Source organism: Chlorocebus sabaeus, chromosome 11, assembly GCF_047675955.1.
Source record: "Chlorocebus sabaeus isolate Y175 chromosome 11, mChlSab1.0.hap1, whole genome shotgun sequence".
NCBI lineage: Eukaryota > Metazoa > Chordata > Mammalia > Primates > Cercopithecidae > Chlorocebus > Chlorocebus sabaeus.
The window spans coordinates 18,210,508-18,226,620 of record NC_132914.1 but is presented as its reverse complement, the minus strand read 5'-3'; the positions used below and the strand labels follow the sequence as shown (position 1 = coordinate 18,226,620).

Genomic DNA, 16,113 nt, shown 5'->3' with positions numbered 1-16,113 from the left:
TACACATAGCTTTAAGGACATCTATCAGTACGTGTTTTTTTGGTTTTTTTTTTGAGATGGAGTCTTGCTCTGTCACCCAGGCTGGAGTGAGGTGGCCGGATCTCGGCTCACTGCAAGCTCCGCCTCCCGGGTTTACGCCATTCTCCTGCCTCAGCCTCCCGAGTAGCTGGGACTACAGGCACCCGCCACCTCACCCAGCTAGTTTTTTGTATTTTTTAGTAGAGACGGGGTTTCACCGTGTTAGCCAGGATGGTCTCGATCTCCTGACCTCGTGATCCACCCTTCTCGGCCTCCCAAAGTGCTGGGATTACAGGCTTGAGCCACTGCGCCCAGACTATCAGTATGTTTTTAGTGATTATCATCAACTGTTCTATTTTATTTTTTATTATTTCCTTTAAAAATGTCTGGGGCCAAGGCAAGATGGGTCAAAGTCAGAGAGGTGGTCACAGTCCTGGTGGTCAAGAAGGATGACAGACAAGAAAAGGAAATATGAACCTCCTATACCAACTATAGGGGGAAAAAGAAGAAAACAGAGACAAGATGCTGCCAGCAAACTGCCACTGGTGACGATTCACACTCAGTGCCAGTTAAAATTACTGAAGTTACAAAGAAGTAAATACTATCTTCTCATAGAGGAAGAATTCATTATAAATCAGGAACAAATAAAACCATTAGAAGAAAAGTAAGAGGAGGAAAGATCAAAAGTGGATGATCTGAGGGGGACCCTGTTGTCAGTAGGAATGTTGGAAGAGATCATCCATGACAATCATGACATTGTATCCATATCTGTGGGTTCAGAACACTATATTCTTTCATTTGTTGACAAGGATCTGCTGGACTTGGCTTGGTCCTGCTCAACCACAACGTGCATGCCATGATAGGGGTGCTGATAGATGACACAGACCCCCTAGTCACAGTGATGGAGGTGGAAAAGGCCCCCCAGGAGACCTATGGCAATACTGGAGGGTTGGACAACCAAAATCAGAAAATTAAGGAATCTGGAATCTGTGGAGCTTCCTCTCACCTATTCTGAATACTATGAAGAGATGGGTAGAAAGCCTCCTCAAGGGGGGTCATTCTCTATGGTCCACTGGGCACAGGTAAAACCTTGTTAGTCAAAGCAGCAGCAAACCAAACCTCAGCCACTTTCTTGAGAGTGATTGGCTCTAAACTTATTCAGAAGTACCTAGGTGATGGGCTCAAACCCATACTGGAATTGTTTTGAGTTGCTGAAGAACAGGCACCATTCATCATGTTTATTGATGAAATAGATGCCATTGGTTCAAAAAGATATAACTCAAATTCTGGTGGTGAGAGAGAAATTCAGTGAACAATGTTGAAACTGTTGAACCAGTTGGATGTATTTGATTCTAGAGGAGATGTGAAAGCTATTATGGCTACAAACCACATAGAAACTTTGGATCCAGCATTCATCAGACCAGACCGCACTGACAGGAAGATCGAGGTCCCCCTGCCCGATGAAAAGAATGAGAAGAACATCATTCAAATTCACACAAGCAGGATGAGGGTGGTCAATGATGTAACCCTGCACTATTTGAGCATGGCTAAAGATGACCTCTTTGGTGCTGACATCAAGGCAATCTGTACAAAAACTGGTTTGATGGCCTTAAGAGAACTTAGAATAAAAGGAACAAATGAAGACTTCAAAAAATCTAAAGAAAGTGTTCTTTATAAGAAACAGGAAGGGGATCTATTTCTAGTGAACCACAGCTGCCATCAGGAAAATTGTTGGGGGATTTCCCATCTCCTGAAAGGGATGAAGTTGGGGAAGTTGCCCAGGAGAATCTGTTACCACTGACTTTTATTAGCAGAACATCCTGTGTGTCTTTTGGAGTAAGATGTGTAAGTACCTATTGGGCGTCTTTGTCTGTTCGTCACTGTGCAGCACTCTGCTTCCCAGTAAAGCGTGCTCCTTCACACACAAAGTCTGCATTTTCTAGCTACTCTTTAATGAATTTGTAGTACTTTTCTGTACCATTAAAGCATAATTTAAGTAATGTTTTTATGTATTTTTAAAATCCATCTATTTAAAAAGATTTGCAAGAAAACACCACTGCCTCTAATATACTTCCTCACCACAGCCTACTCCCAGGACACAATACACTTCAACCTTTAGTCTTTACTGTTTGTATTAATTGATGTATATATAAGTAACACAACTGTACTCTATATATAATTTTTAATTCTGGATTCTTTGAAATATCACCATTATATAATGGTAACATTTTTGAAATGAATACAGAATCTAACAATTATATATCTCTATATGAGCATGTACATAGTTCACTTCTCAAATCTCAATATGAAAAAGTCATTATTATGTACAATATTTAAGATTTACATAATTAAGACTATTATCTATTATTTAGACATAAAATATCTGTCAAATATATACTTTACATTCTTAGTTTTTCCCAAAGATAAAAATATACTTTAAATTTTTCTGTGTCATTTCTACATACCTCTTATTAAATGTTTTCAAATGTGCTGACAAAATTACAGAATCTTAATATTCCCCAGCATATCAAGTAATCTATCACCTTCCTTTGATTTTTTTCATTCCCTTCCTTCTTGTCCCTCACCCTACCTTATTACCTCATGCTTCTCTTACACCTGGAGTATTCAATCATTCTATTTCAATTCCAGGACGGTCACTCATAGCCTTTTTAAAAAGGTATTATGTCTGAAATTACTTTTATGTTAACCTCATATTTTGATAGCTTGTTTATAAAAATTTATATCGAAATTGTTTACTGTCAATGTTCCTTTGTTATCTAGCTTACAAGTTTGAGAAAGCTGACATTGTCTTGGTCTGTTTTGTGCTTTTATAATGGAATACTACAGACTGGGTAATTTAGAAAGAACAGCAATTACTTTCTCATCGTTCAGGAGGCTGGGGGGTCTAAGATCTAGGTGCCAGTATCTGAAGTCTGGTAAGGTCTAAGTCTCCACTTTCATGATAGTACCCTGAACAATGCATCCTCTGGAATGGGAGACACTTTCTTCTTCACATGACAGAAGAGCAGAAGAGTGAGAACCTACTCCCCTAACCCTTTGTATAGCAGCATTCATCCATTCACCAGGGCAGAGCCCCCACGACTTAAACACCTCCCATTAGGCGTCACTTCCCAATACTATTGCATTAGGGGACTGAGTTTCCAACACATACATTTTGAATGACACATTCAAACTACAGCAGCTATAATTCAGATTCTTACCCCTTTAATCCTCTTATGCATGGCCTGCTTTTTCTTTGTAAGAGGAGGGTGAAAGTTTCATCATTCTCTATATTTGATTCCTCTGTTTTCAGTACAATGCCTCACTCTTGTCATTCATTGCCCCGGTGTCAAGTATCCTATAATAAATTTATTCAGAAAAACAAATGTCTCTTCTCTTGTTTGAGTACCCAGTGGGTAATCGCCTGGCTTCCTAGGATAAGGAGGGAAAAAATATGATTGTAATGGACACGTTTTTAGTCCTGTTCCTCATACCTACTGAGGGAAACATTGTGGATTGACCACCTAATCTCATCATACCCTCCTTCTGCTAGGGTTCTCTATATGACTTACACAAAGTGGAATTCTACAGTCTGTTCTCTAGATTCCTAAGTATGAAGTAGCAGTTGTGACATGATTACAACATGCATTATGGGTACCTGCTTGATTTCATAACTCCACAGCCACTTCAGAAGTAATCTCTTTGGAGTTTCTGCTCTGTATTGCTCTTTTCATCTTTCAGGAGAGCCAGTCCAGAAGTTAATCTACCAGCTTTTTCAATAGTGTAAAAAAACGAATTTCCTATATGAAATCCTTTCTTGCTTAAAATGCCTCATTCTGTAAATGGAACCCTACTTGATCCCCTTACTCATTTATGTTCCAGAGAGTGTGGTGTTTTCAACTCTTAAACTCGTTTAGAGATCAGTGGTTTAAATCTGCATGACTCCTGTTGGTGCCTAACTCTTGTATGTTCTTCGGTTTCACCTATTTTTGGTTTTGTTTTGTTTTTCTTTCCATCTTCTAAAAATTTTCTGGTATTAGTTATCTCCTGACTTCTCCCCATTTTTTCTATTCTTTGGGTTTATAATATTTTTTAATTTGTTAAATATTTTCTGAGGGGAATAGGGTAGCTTGAGGAAAAATTAGAAATATACTTTTTTATCTAGTCTACAATTTTTAATAATGTTTATTTATAAATTGATTAGATAAGAAATCAAATAATTAATGGGAGAGGACCAAAACAAGAAAGTTTGCTTTATATATATGAAATGTGTGCTGAATTCTTGTGTTTCCTGTGGTATTGCATTATAGCAAAACAAAAAAACTCAATAGTCAAAGAGCAGGAAATATGAAAAAGAGTTCTTAACAGATATAGGAAGTGGTGACAAGTAGAGTCTAAGTAGAAACAGTTCAACCTGGCACAGGAAGGGCTAAAATCTACAGTACTTCCAATATTTAATTTTAGTTATCTTGTTTTGCCATTTTTCTATGCCACATCTTTTCATGACAATTTAAGGAATGAAGAAGAAAGCATAAGTTTATGAATGGGATGAATTGGAGTAGAGATGAGTTGCCATATGAGGAATTAAAAAGGGAGCAAACATTTTGAGTCAATAAAGACAGGAGGGGCATTTATGCTTACTCCTCTCCAGTTCATCATATATTAAGGAAACTAAGAAATATTGGGAAAGGAACAGGCTTGCCTAAGTAGTGGGAATGATGATTTAAACGATTTTGTTTGTATAATTTTAAAATTTCCAATGACCCTCACATTGTTAAAGCTAGTATCTTTCAATGAAGTGACAAATTTAATTCCAGCATAAATTTCTATATCTGGGAAAGAGACTTTGAAGACTATGCTACCTAGCTATCTTACATTTCGAAAAGATGTATATTGAAACCACCCAAGGTTGTGGATCTCTATTCTTAACAATGTGACAACCTCCTTCAAGAGTTATTTATCATTCTGACAGTCAAGAAGTCTATTTTAAGACTTTTTTTCTGGTATGAGAAAATAGTGTTATGTGGTAAAAAGAGTTGTGGGCCCTTGTACTCAACAACACTGGATTCAAATTTCATCTACTTAGCGCCCAAGGCCATTTGTAAAGTTTGCTGAACTTCCCTTAGTCTCACCACACATCAATAAATTGACAGCAATGTCACCTACCTTGCATATACGTTGTGAGACATAATTTATGTTAAGGATATATTTCAGAGTGTGGTATACAGCAAGATTCAATCAATGGTTCTTTTTACTGTTATTTAAAATGTCATTAAAAGTACCTAAGTTAAGTGGATCATTGGATATTAAAGGCTGTAATCCTTATATGTCCATAGCCAACAAAGTGAGTCAAGGAGTGAAAAGTATCTAGAGAAGGGAATTCTATATAGTGTGAAAGTACATTGAACTGAAACAGAAAAGACGTGAACTCCAGCCCCATTTTATGCAGTAAAACCAATTTTGTGCCCCTCTACAGACAAGTTACCTCTCTGGGTAGCAGCTCTCTAGCCAGAGTAACAAGGAAACACAACCAGACCAAAACAGACAGGAGATTTGGGTTACAAGATCACTAAGGTCGCTCCTTGTTCTAAGACATGAATTTTACTTATTTTTAAATGCTGACATCATACCAAAGAAAGCAAGACTTTAGAGATAGCAGTAGAAGGTTCTGGGACCTCTTTCTTACACAAACAGCAGTCAAATATCTTTTTAGAAGAGAAAAGATGACTCTAGGAACATAAATGCCTGAGTAAGTGTATTGAATTTTCCTTCACTCCGCTTTCAAATAACAGTGGTCCGACTTTAACAGTTGTATAGGTGTTTTTAAACAATTCATCTCTATCTCATTTTAATTAAACATGCACTCTCTCTAGTCTCCCAACTTGTAAAAATGTAGTTTGCAATTTGACAGGATGATATTATAGTATTGAGCAATATGTGAATTGGTTTAAAAGTAACCAGAGTTGAAGCATACATCAATCACCACAAGTGCAAACGCAGGTCACTAAATCTGTCAATTTCAATCAGCTCTGTAATTAAATACATCACCAATATGGATTTTGTGTAAGAATGTCACTTGTTCTTCAGATGTCTGCTATGAGGACAAATCACACTTCAGTGTGTCTGCACAGGCATTCTAAATATAATATTTTTAAAAGCAGAGCATCTTCATCTATCTTTCTATGATTTGTTAAATAAAAATGCATTTACTAATGTGTAGTCTAAAAGCTATGTTTTTAAATATATATATAAACTGCTTTCCATTTAATTAAAGTGTTGCAATATCTTAGTTGGCATTTTAAACTTATCTTTAACACCTTTATTGGCATTTGTTATGAAATAAATAGATAATGAATAATAATCACCTTTTAAAAGACTGAACAATTTGTAATTATGGAAAATTTGTAATTAGAGAGTCTTTATTATATGTTCAAAAAGCAGAAAATGCTTTTGGTTATGAAGAAATAAATTATTCATTTCTATTTCAGCATGAGAATAAAACTATTTCACATTTATAAAAATCTTTTTTTAATAGCCATAAAGTGTCATCTTCTTCTATTACACTTAGCACTACGTGGGAAAAGACTGCAACAAAGCCATATTACCAAATATATATTGTCTGCCATTTGATTTAATCTTCAAATAAGCTCCAGGAAGCAGGTCCCTGGACAGTTAATCTTTAGTTTTGTAGCCCATGCACATTTTCAATAAGGTTACTGGGGAATTAGGCCCAGTAGGGAGAGGAAAAGCATATTGTCTTATTCCACAGGCAGCTGTTGTGAGCTCTGTTAGCAAATTACAACTTCCCTAATTATGAAATACTTTATTAGAAGAATCTCTATCATTACATCTGTGCTTGTCAAATAAAGTCATTGTAAATCTTTGGCGTAGAGAGTCAACCATTTTAAAATTAATTTTTTATTTATAATTGACACATAAAAATAGTACATATTTATGGGGTACAATGTGAGGTTTCAGTGCATGTATACATAGTAAAATGATCAAATCAGGGTAATTACCACATCCACCACTTTAAAGATTTATCATTTTTTAGTGGTGACAATATTAAAAAATCTTCTCTTCTAGCTGCCTTGAAATATACACTACATTGTTATTAGCTATAGTCACTGTACTGTATAATAGAACATCAAAATGTATTCTTCCTATAAAAATAGGCAGAAGACCTGAATAAACATTTCTCAAAGGAAGACATGCAAATGACCAACAGATACCTAAAAGAAATGTTCAGCATCACTAATCATCATAGAAATGCAAATCAAAATCACAATATCACCTCACTCCAGTTGGAATGGTTATAATCAAAAAGACAAAAAATAAAAAGTGCTGGTGAAGATGTGGAGAAAAGGGAACTCTTTTACACTGTTGGTTGGAATGTAAATTAGTACAGTCATTATGAGAAACAGTAGAAAGATTCCTCAAAAAATTAAAAATAGAACTGCCATATGATCCAGCAATCTCATTACTGGGTATACAGCCAAAGGAAATGAAATCAGTGTGTGAAAGAGACATCTGCACGCCCATGTTTATTGCAGCACTATTCACAACAGCCAAGATATGGAATCAACCTAAATGCCTGTCTACAGATGAATGGATAAAGAAAATGGCATATGTGTATAGTAAACCAAATAGTGTATGAGGATTATTTTGCCAAGGTTAAGGACTGTGGTCTGTGACACAGCCTCAGGAGGTCTTGGGAACATGTGCCCAACATGGTTGGGTGACAGCTTAATTTTATACATTTTAGGAAAAGAGAAGCTACAGTCAAAGATATAAATCTATACATGTAAGGTATACATTTGTTTGGCCTAGAAAGGCGAGACACCTGGAAATGGGGGCTTCCAGGTCATAGGTGGATTGAAAGATTTCCTGATTGTCAATTGATTGAAAGAGTTAAGAACTGCTTGAAGAGTTCAATTCAGCCTTAGTTAAGGTAAAGTTGCGGTGGGGAGTAGGGTGCAGAAGTCAAGGTGTTTGTCATGTAGAGGCAGCCTCTAGGTAGCAGGCTTCAGAGAGAATAGATGTGAAAGTCCCTTTTTAGCCCTTAAAAGGTGTCACACTATCTGGAAAAGATCCAATAAGGGATGAGGATTCTCCACAGAATGTAAAATTTCCCCGCAAGAGACAGCTTTTCAGGGGCATTTCAAAATATGTCAAATAAATATATTTGGGGATAAAATACATTGATTTCCTTCAGGGCTCACTATCTGACATGTGATGCTATACCAGAGTCTGATTGGAATTTGGTATCTTATTGCTACAAATATTCTGTTTGGTCAGTCTTAAGATATCTGTTTTAATGTTAATGCTGGTTAATTGTGTCCATTCTCCAAAGGAAGGAGGGTATAATGAGGCATGTCCAATCCCTACTCCCCACAGCCCAGTTTTTCAGGTTTCTTTGGGGACACCTTTGGCGGAGAGGGGAATCCGTTCAGTTGCTTGGGGGCTTAGAATTTTACTTTTGGTTTACAACACACACACACACACACACACACACACATACACACACATTCACACACACTAGAAAAGGCAGACATAATACCAAATGAAATCCTATCATTTGCAACAACAAGCATAAACTTGGAGGATATTATATTAAGTGAAATAAGCCAGGCACAGAAAGGTGAACATCTCATGATCTCACTCATGTGTGAAATCTTAAAAAGTTTATTTCACCTGTAATCTCAGCACTTTGAGAGGCCGAGGCTGGTGGATCACTTGAAGTCAGGAGCTCAAGACCAGGCTGACTAACATGGTGAAACCCTGTCTCTACTAAAAATACAAAAATTAGCTGGGCATGGTGGTGGGCACCTATAATCCCAACTACTTGGGAGGCTGTGGCAGGAGAATCGCTTGAACCCAGCAGCCAGAGGTTGCAGTGAGCCGAGATCGTGCCATTACACTCCAGTCTGGGTGACAAAACGAGACTCCATCTCAAAACAAACAAACAAACAAAAAGTGATTTCATAGAAGTAGAGAACAGAATAGTGGTTAATGGAAGTTGGGAAGGGAAGAGAGAAGAAGGAAGCAAAGAGTTGGTCAATGGTTTCAAGTATATTTGTCTAAACTTTCCCTGGCTAATACTATATCCCATATAATGTTTCTCATCTTAGGTGTTACCCATAAAATTAAACTCAATTATATAACTTGAGACCTTAAAGGGCAGATACAACAATTAAGGCCTTAATAGCAATAACGATGATCACAATAAAATACTTAGGGAATGGATATGTTAGCTAGCCTGATTTGATCATTCACAATGTATAATACATGTTTTCAAACATCACAAGGATTTATCAATTAATAATAAAATAATACTTTAAAAAATTTGGGAAAAGCTGTTATATAAATAAAAAGTGATAGCAACTATTCATTTTAGATTGTGTTGTCCTCATTAATAATGCATGCCCAAGATTTTTCAAACATCTTTTAGACTTTCTTACTTAAAAAATGACATCAAAACCTAACAAATTGTTTGATAAACTTAATACATGAGTCATCTGAAAAAAATCATAAAACGAAATATCACTCTGAATGCCATCTAGAAAAAGAAAATGAAATAGATAGAGTAACATAAACCAAGGGGACATTTACCACAAGTTGCTGACTTGAGTCTTTTTGAAATTTTCTTTTCTGTTTTTCCTTGTGGTCAGCAGTAGCATGCAATAACTCAGGAGCAATTTTCAGTGAATTATTGTACCTACTCAGTTTGATCTGGGGCAATCTTTACAAGCTACGGCCTGCTTATATAACCCTCCAAGTTGACTTCAGACAGCCCTTAAACAGTGTAAGAATACTCTCATTTAATTTGTTTTAGTACCTCAGATCTTCATGTTTAGCCTTATCTATTGTTCTTAAAAAGCATGAGGACCAAGGAATCATTTTTTTCCGACAAAATACTAAATAAATTGGAGAAAATATAAAATTGAGTATTTTTTTTAAAAAGTGAAACCAATAAAAATTTGCACTGTTTCTTCGAGATAGTTGGCATATTGGTTCTGAGAAGGATTTTTTTACCTCTCTTCTGAACTAAAATACAGTCACTTCCTGCATGTTCTCTTGTGAGTTTTCTCTATGTTTCTAGTTAAATACTTCTTACACAACCCCAACTGCTATTTTAATTAGTTTACCAATTTCCTTAAGTCCTCTGTTTCATATTTTTCAACACTGTACACAACAGTTCATCCCATCCTCTACTTCACAGAAAAACAAACAAGTAAATAATGAAGTTAAACAGGAAGAAAAATTGACCCTAAAAATTCAACATCCGTGATCCCTTTTAGTTTTCATGGAAGAATTCACTGTCTCATGTCTGAAAGTTTACATTTCTGCCTTGACCTCACTCCATCATATAAATAGCTCACTTACTCTTACACTGTATCTTTGTTCCTTCCTCTTATCTGATTCTTTTTCTTTTTCATGTGAAGAATGTCTAGTTTCTTCCTTATTTAAACTTAAAATGGCCTTTCAACCCTATGTTACTCTTACATTTAAAAATTTTCCCTCCAGAGGTTGCATGCAGTGAGCCAAGATCTCGCCATTGCACTCCAGCCTGGGGACAAAAGAGAGACCTCATCTCAAGAAAAGAAAACAAAAATTCCCTATTTGCTTAATGGATAAAATACAATTCCTAGCAGTGGACACATGTGTAATACACATCTTTATCTCTCATTCTTTCCTCTACTTTCTATAGAGTAGCTTCTGCCACTATCCTTGTTTGGTTAGAGAGTAATCAACTTTTGATGATTAAAGTCAATGGTAATTTTTAGGTAATATATTACCTAATAGTATATTACTTCCCCTTTCATTTGGTATTATTGACTTTTTCTCTCCCTTTTGGGAATTAACTCTCCTTCCCTTGATGTAAGACATTTTCAAGTTACCTATCTTTTGAGTAGTAGTGACCCTAGGCTTTGGTCTTATTCTCTAACTCATGAGTACCTAGATCATTCCAAATTCTATATATTTACCTTACTTTTGAGGTACCATCAAGTTCATTTTGGATGTTCTATTTTACTTCCATACTCTTTCCCTAATTGGCTCCTACTCAATTTAGTATTTTCTAGTCTTTAAGAAAGACCACTAAATTGCCTGTGAGAGGACTGTGAGAGTCAAACTTGATTTTTTATTTTTCTTATCTCCTGCAATTAGTTATACACATCCTATAAGTTCTACATTCTTAGCATTTTCTAAGGTGGCTTCTGCTTCTCAAGATCCATGTGTGATACCTTCATTCATTTTTTGTAATTGTGGTATCATTATTCTAGCCCTCTCTTAATGTTTCCCTTACTCTCCTATTTATTCATTTATAGCCATTTTTCACACTGCTGTGACAGTGATCTTTATTTATATTTGTAAATGTCAAATCTAAGTAAGGCCTTCTTTTACAAATAATCTTTTGTTGACTTTTGTCTACCTTCAATAAAGTAATGATTGTCCCTCTTTTTCTCTAAACTTGAATTTTTCTATTAATTCTCAAACATTCTAAATTTATCAGTATTATTTATGTTCCTCAAATATTACCGTACTTTATGTTGTTTCCTGATGTTTATGATTTAGCTCAGTCTTTAAGAAGAAGCTTGAGATTTACTTAAAATATTCCCTCCTCTATTCTCTCTCTGTCTATCATCTCCAACTCTGTTTCTTTCTTTTTTTGTCTCAGTTCATCCGGATGCCAAACCAAACTCAGGAGTGTTGAAATAAGTTTTTACTTCATGTATTGTCTGTACATCAACACCACCTTTTCAATTTTCAGATAATTCTGTGTTTTCTAACTAATTTCTTTACCTTTCCATTAGAGACTGCTGGCTCCTTGAAAGTTGGGATCTTTAATCGTGGCTGTTCACTGCAAGCACAACTTCTGGCACAAAATAAGCATTTATTAAATGACTGGTGAAATAAATAAATAAATGACCTTAGCTGCTAAACCCCTAAATCATCAATAACACGCAGGAAAAATATCTGTTGTCATTTAATGAAAGACATATGTCTTTATAGAATATCAGAGCAGTCCTACAATGCTTAATTCTCAAATGGAACTAGAAAGAATATGAGAGTTTCTAAAGGATACAACCATTAATTTAAAGTTATAAGGGGGTATTTTCTATGGAATAATTTAGAATTGAATTATGTCAATTACTCTGAGAAATAAACCATCACTTCTACATTGCTCCTTATTCTTTGGGAGCAATTAGATGTTCTGGTTAATGGTGAGGTTCTGGTGTCAGATAGTCTGAGGTTCAAATCTCATCTCTGTAGCTTACTAACTGTGTGATTTGGACAATATATTTAATCTCTCTGGACTTCAATTTTATATCTGTAATCTGGAAACATGCTGTTCACCTTTAAAGATTAAATGAGATAATATATATTCAGTACTTAGGATAATTCCTGGTATAAAATTAGAAGTCAATATATGGTGGGAATGGATTTCACCTCTCAGTTGCGAGTGTACAATACGCCTCATTTATATCTGCTAAGGTAACACTTCTCTGAGCTACTGTTTACCCAGCTAAGAAAAATTTTCATTTCAGATGTTTTCTGGGGAGACTTAGCCCACCATAAGTTAGTGCAAGGTCTTTGAGGGTCATAGACTTTCTAGAATATTCAAGGTAGAGGTCTCCAGCTGTCATTTCACAGTGGACACTGCTGATGCTCTTGTTTTGCAATTTCTGTGAACATTTAAGAGGTTGACGCTGTTTCTTTAGTGTCAAACTTGGGTGGGAGGCTTTTACTTAGGCTGGATGTTATGAATGAATGTAGTTTTCCTAAGAGCATCATGCACACATTCCCAACAGAACGCAAGAAAAAGCAAGTCATGGAGTGTGACACTCAAGAAACCATCAGCCATAGTCCCTTCCCTCTAGTTCAAGATTAGCTTCCATATACTCCCCCAATATCATCTAAGACTAAACAGGAAAATAATATTTCACATGAAACATGGGACCTTGAGAAGTAAACCCAGCAGATACAAATTATGCTTTCCTCTCTTTTGTTAGTAGGAAAGATGTGTGCAAATAAAATTCAATGCCAACATTAAAGAAACTAGGTTTTCTTTTGTTTCTGCTTTTAAGGTTCTATGTTCCCATGGCAGTTACAGGCTGGCTGGCTATATATTAAAATGATTAAAATTATTTCTTACAAAACTGTTTTTTCTTAATAATAGACAAGTGGGCCAGGCACAGTGGCTCATGCCTGTGGCACTTTGGGAGGCCGAGGCGGGCAGATCACGAGGTCAGGAGATCGAGACCATCCTGGCTAACATGGTGAAACCCCGTCTCCACTAAAAAATACAAAAAATTAACCGGGCGTGGTGGCAGGTACCGGTACTCTTAGCTACTCGGGAGGCTGAGGCAGGAGAATGGCGTGAACCAGGCAGCGGAGCTTACAGTGAGCCAAGATCATGCCACTGCACTCCAGCCTAGGTGACAGAGTGAGACTCCATATCAAAAAATAAATAAATAAATAGACAATTGATAGCGTGTGTTCTTATTAATGCCATTAATGATAATGAAACAAATAGTATCCAAATCTGCTTGTCTTGAGAGTGTGCACAAATATTGAATAAAAACTAGAGCTTTAGTATAAAAACAAATTTTATACCTAATATATTCAAGGCAGATATGGCATGATTATTTTACTTGTTAATTCATCCATCTATCTTCTACTTTCTTACAATAGTAGCTCTTTGTGGAAACTAATCAACCTTTAGAAGAGGTTTCAATCATTTAGTAAAATACCATGAAACAACAATAACTACTTGTCACTAGAAAGTGTGATATCTGGCAAAATTAAAATTAAATTGTACATTACACGATGGAAATCAACATAGGGTGGGTCCAACATAGAAAAAGTTTTCTGTTAATAAATTGCTTATATTTCTTATATATGCACGTATACATATATATGGATAAGTATGTGTACATATATAAATATATCATAGGTGCCAATAGAATAGTATACTGAGGTTCCAGGATATTTAACAAATAAAGATAAGATTAATAATTGTTCAAAATAAATCTAATATGGGATCTTAAATGTCAAGTAAAACTAAAAATATATTCTTTTATCTCCTAACAATGCTAAATACACTCAGTACAATCATGACAGGGGTATTTTTTTTAAATTAAGATAAAAATTGAAAGTCATGGACACTGAATAATAGATCTGTTATCATTTATAACTTTTTAAATTAATTTTAAAATCTGAAAGAAAATAGGTTTGAAAGCTTTATAAATTCTTAGAAAAAAAATTACAGGATAACAGATTAAAAGATTTCAGGAACAGTACTATATTCTACCTATTGTGAATTTAGAAAAAACCTTGTTAAAATGTTATTTATAGATAATATATAATGGCTTGTTTAAAAAAAAAGTAATTGTTTGCTTCTAAAGGTCTATGCTCCCTTGCGAGTTACTGGCTGGCTAGCTGTGGATTAAAATGATCAAGTAGTCTACTGGGGCAAGAAGAAGGCCTTGGGCAACCACTCACCTTACGATGTAAAACCTGCTCTTACAAAATTAAACACAGAATGAGTTGCATTGAACTCTGCTCACTTTTGCTTTGTTTCTTTTATCTTATCTATTTGAAACTCAAGGAGCAATACTGTATTGAAGCATTAAGGTTGATTTTATTTGTGATTTGAAGAATATCCATATTACAGATTATTAAATTAATGGCAATCTAACCTTGAAAGCACCTCTAGCCGCTGTAAAAGCAACACTTCATCACCTGTTTTGATTCATTAATGTATCATTTAACTTGGTATGATACATGTTCAGCAGTTATAATTACATTATGGTCTTCCTATTACATGAGCTCTGCTCCAAGTTTCTGTCACCACTAGTCCAATTTTCAACACAGAGCAATCCACTGCACTCTTTCCTTATTAGTGTCATCTTTAATGTAGCAGAGAGGCTGAACCATTACTTGGCACTGAGAGTTTAACAGCAATTAACCCCTGCTCTATCCCCAGGGAGAAGTACATCAGCAACTTGCCAAAACTGTAAACAAGCTGGCCAAGATCAATGCGCAACCACGCGGGCTGCAGAGCACCTATTGTATTCATTCAGGACTGATATATGGGGATAAAAGGAGGAAATGGTTTGCATGAAATTAACCTGAGTCACTCCTCTACCCTAAATTGGAAATATTTCCTCCCAGAGATAGATATAGGGTTAAAAAAAATAAGGAAAAGAAAACAATGCTTATAGTTAGCAAATACTGAATATTTATTCATCTTTATTGCCATAAGAAAATAATTATTGAATTGATTATTTCACCAGATGTTTTTTAAAGGTGGAAAATAAAATGCATAAACAATGTATTCAGGGAATGTAAAGGTCAACTTCAGATAGCAAATAACAAAACAAACTCAATTTTGAGATATTTCTTCGTTGTTCTAATTTGCAATTGACTAGCAATGGGAGCCACACATGGTCATCTATAAATTTCAGCGTTAGAAAATTCTCAGCGAGATACAGTCAGTAGTTCTGAGAGTTGATGCTGCAAACTTTAAAAGCATGTAGAGACAGTACTGAGAGCAGAATGTGTGCTCTGATACTTTCCAGACACATTCTGTCTTAATTTGTAACTGCAGAAAGCTTCACTACAAAGCTGGATACTTTGCTACAGCCCACCCTATGCAAAGTGGAAGGAGCATAATGTAGAGAGGATGAGCAGCTGCTATAGATATAAGGAATATAAAACTATTTGGGGATCAAATCTGGACCTAGGCCAAAGATTTAGCTTGCTACCTCATTTGAGATGAGAAAGAGAGAGAGAGGAAAGAAAGAGGGAGGGAAGGAGAGAGGGAGGAAGAGAGGGAGGGAGGGAGGGAGGGAGGAAGGAAGGAAGGAAGGAAGGAAGGAAGGAAGGAAGGAAGGAAGGAAGGAAGGACGTTATACTCTAATATGCCCAATTATGTTCTTGAGTTGTTTCCTGAGTCTCATTCATTTGCTTAGACTGTATATTTTAATGTTACCCTCCCAAGATTGGCACCACACACCACCAGTTTCAATATAATAACTGTGCTTCATGCTGAGTGATAGCATGAACTTTACTTTGGAGTAAAACAAT

At 35.8% G+C, this 16,113-nt stretch overlaps 1 pseudogene; it reads left to right on the top strand.

Annotated features, from left to right (window-relative positions):
- The first annotated feature begins 420 nt into the window (after positions 1-420).
- LOC103218707 (26S proteasome regulatory subunit 4 pseudogene) lies at positions 421-1,819 on the top strand (annotated as a pseudogene).
- Positions 1,820-16,113: the final 14,294 nt, after the last annotated feature.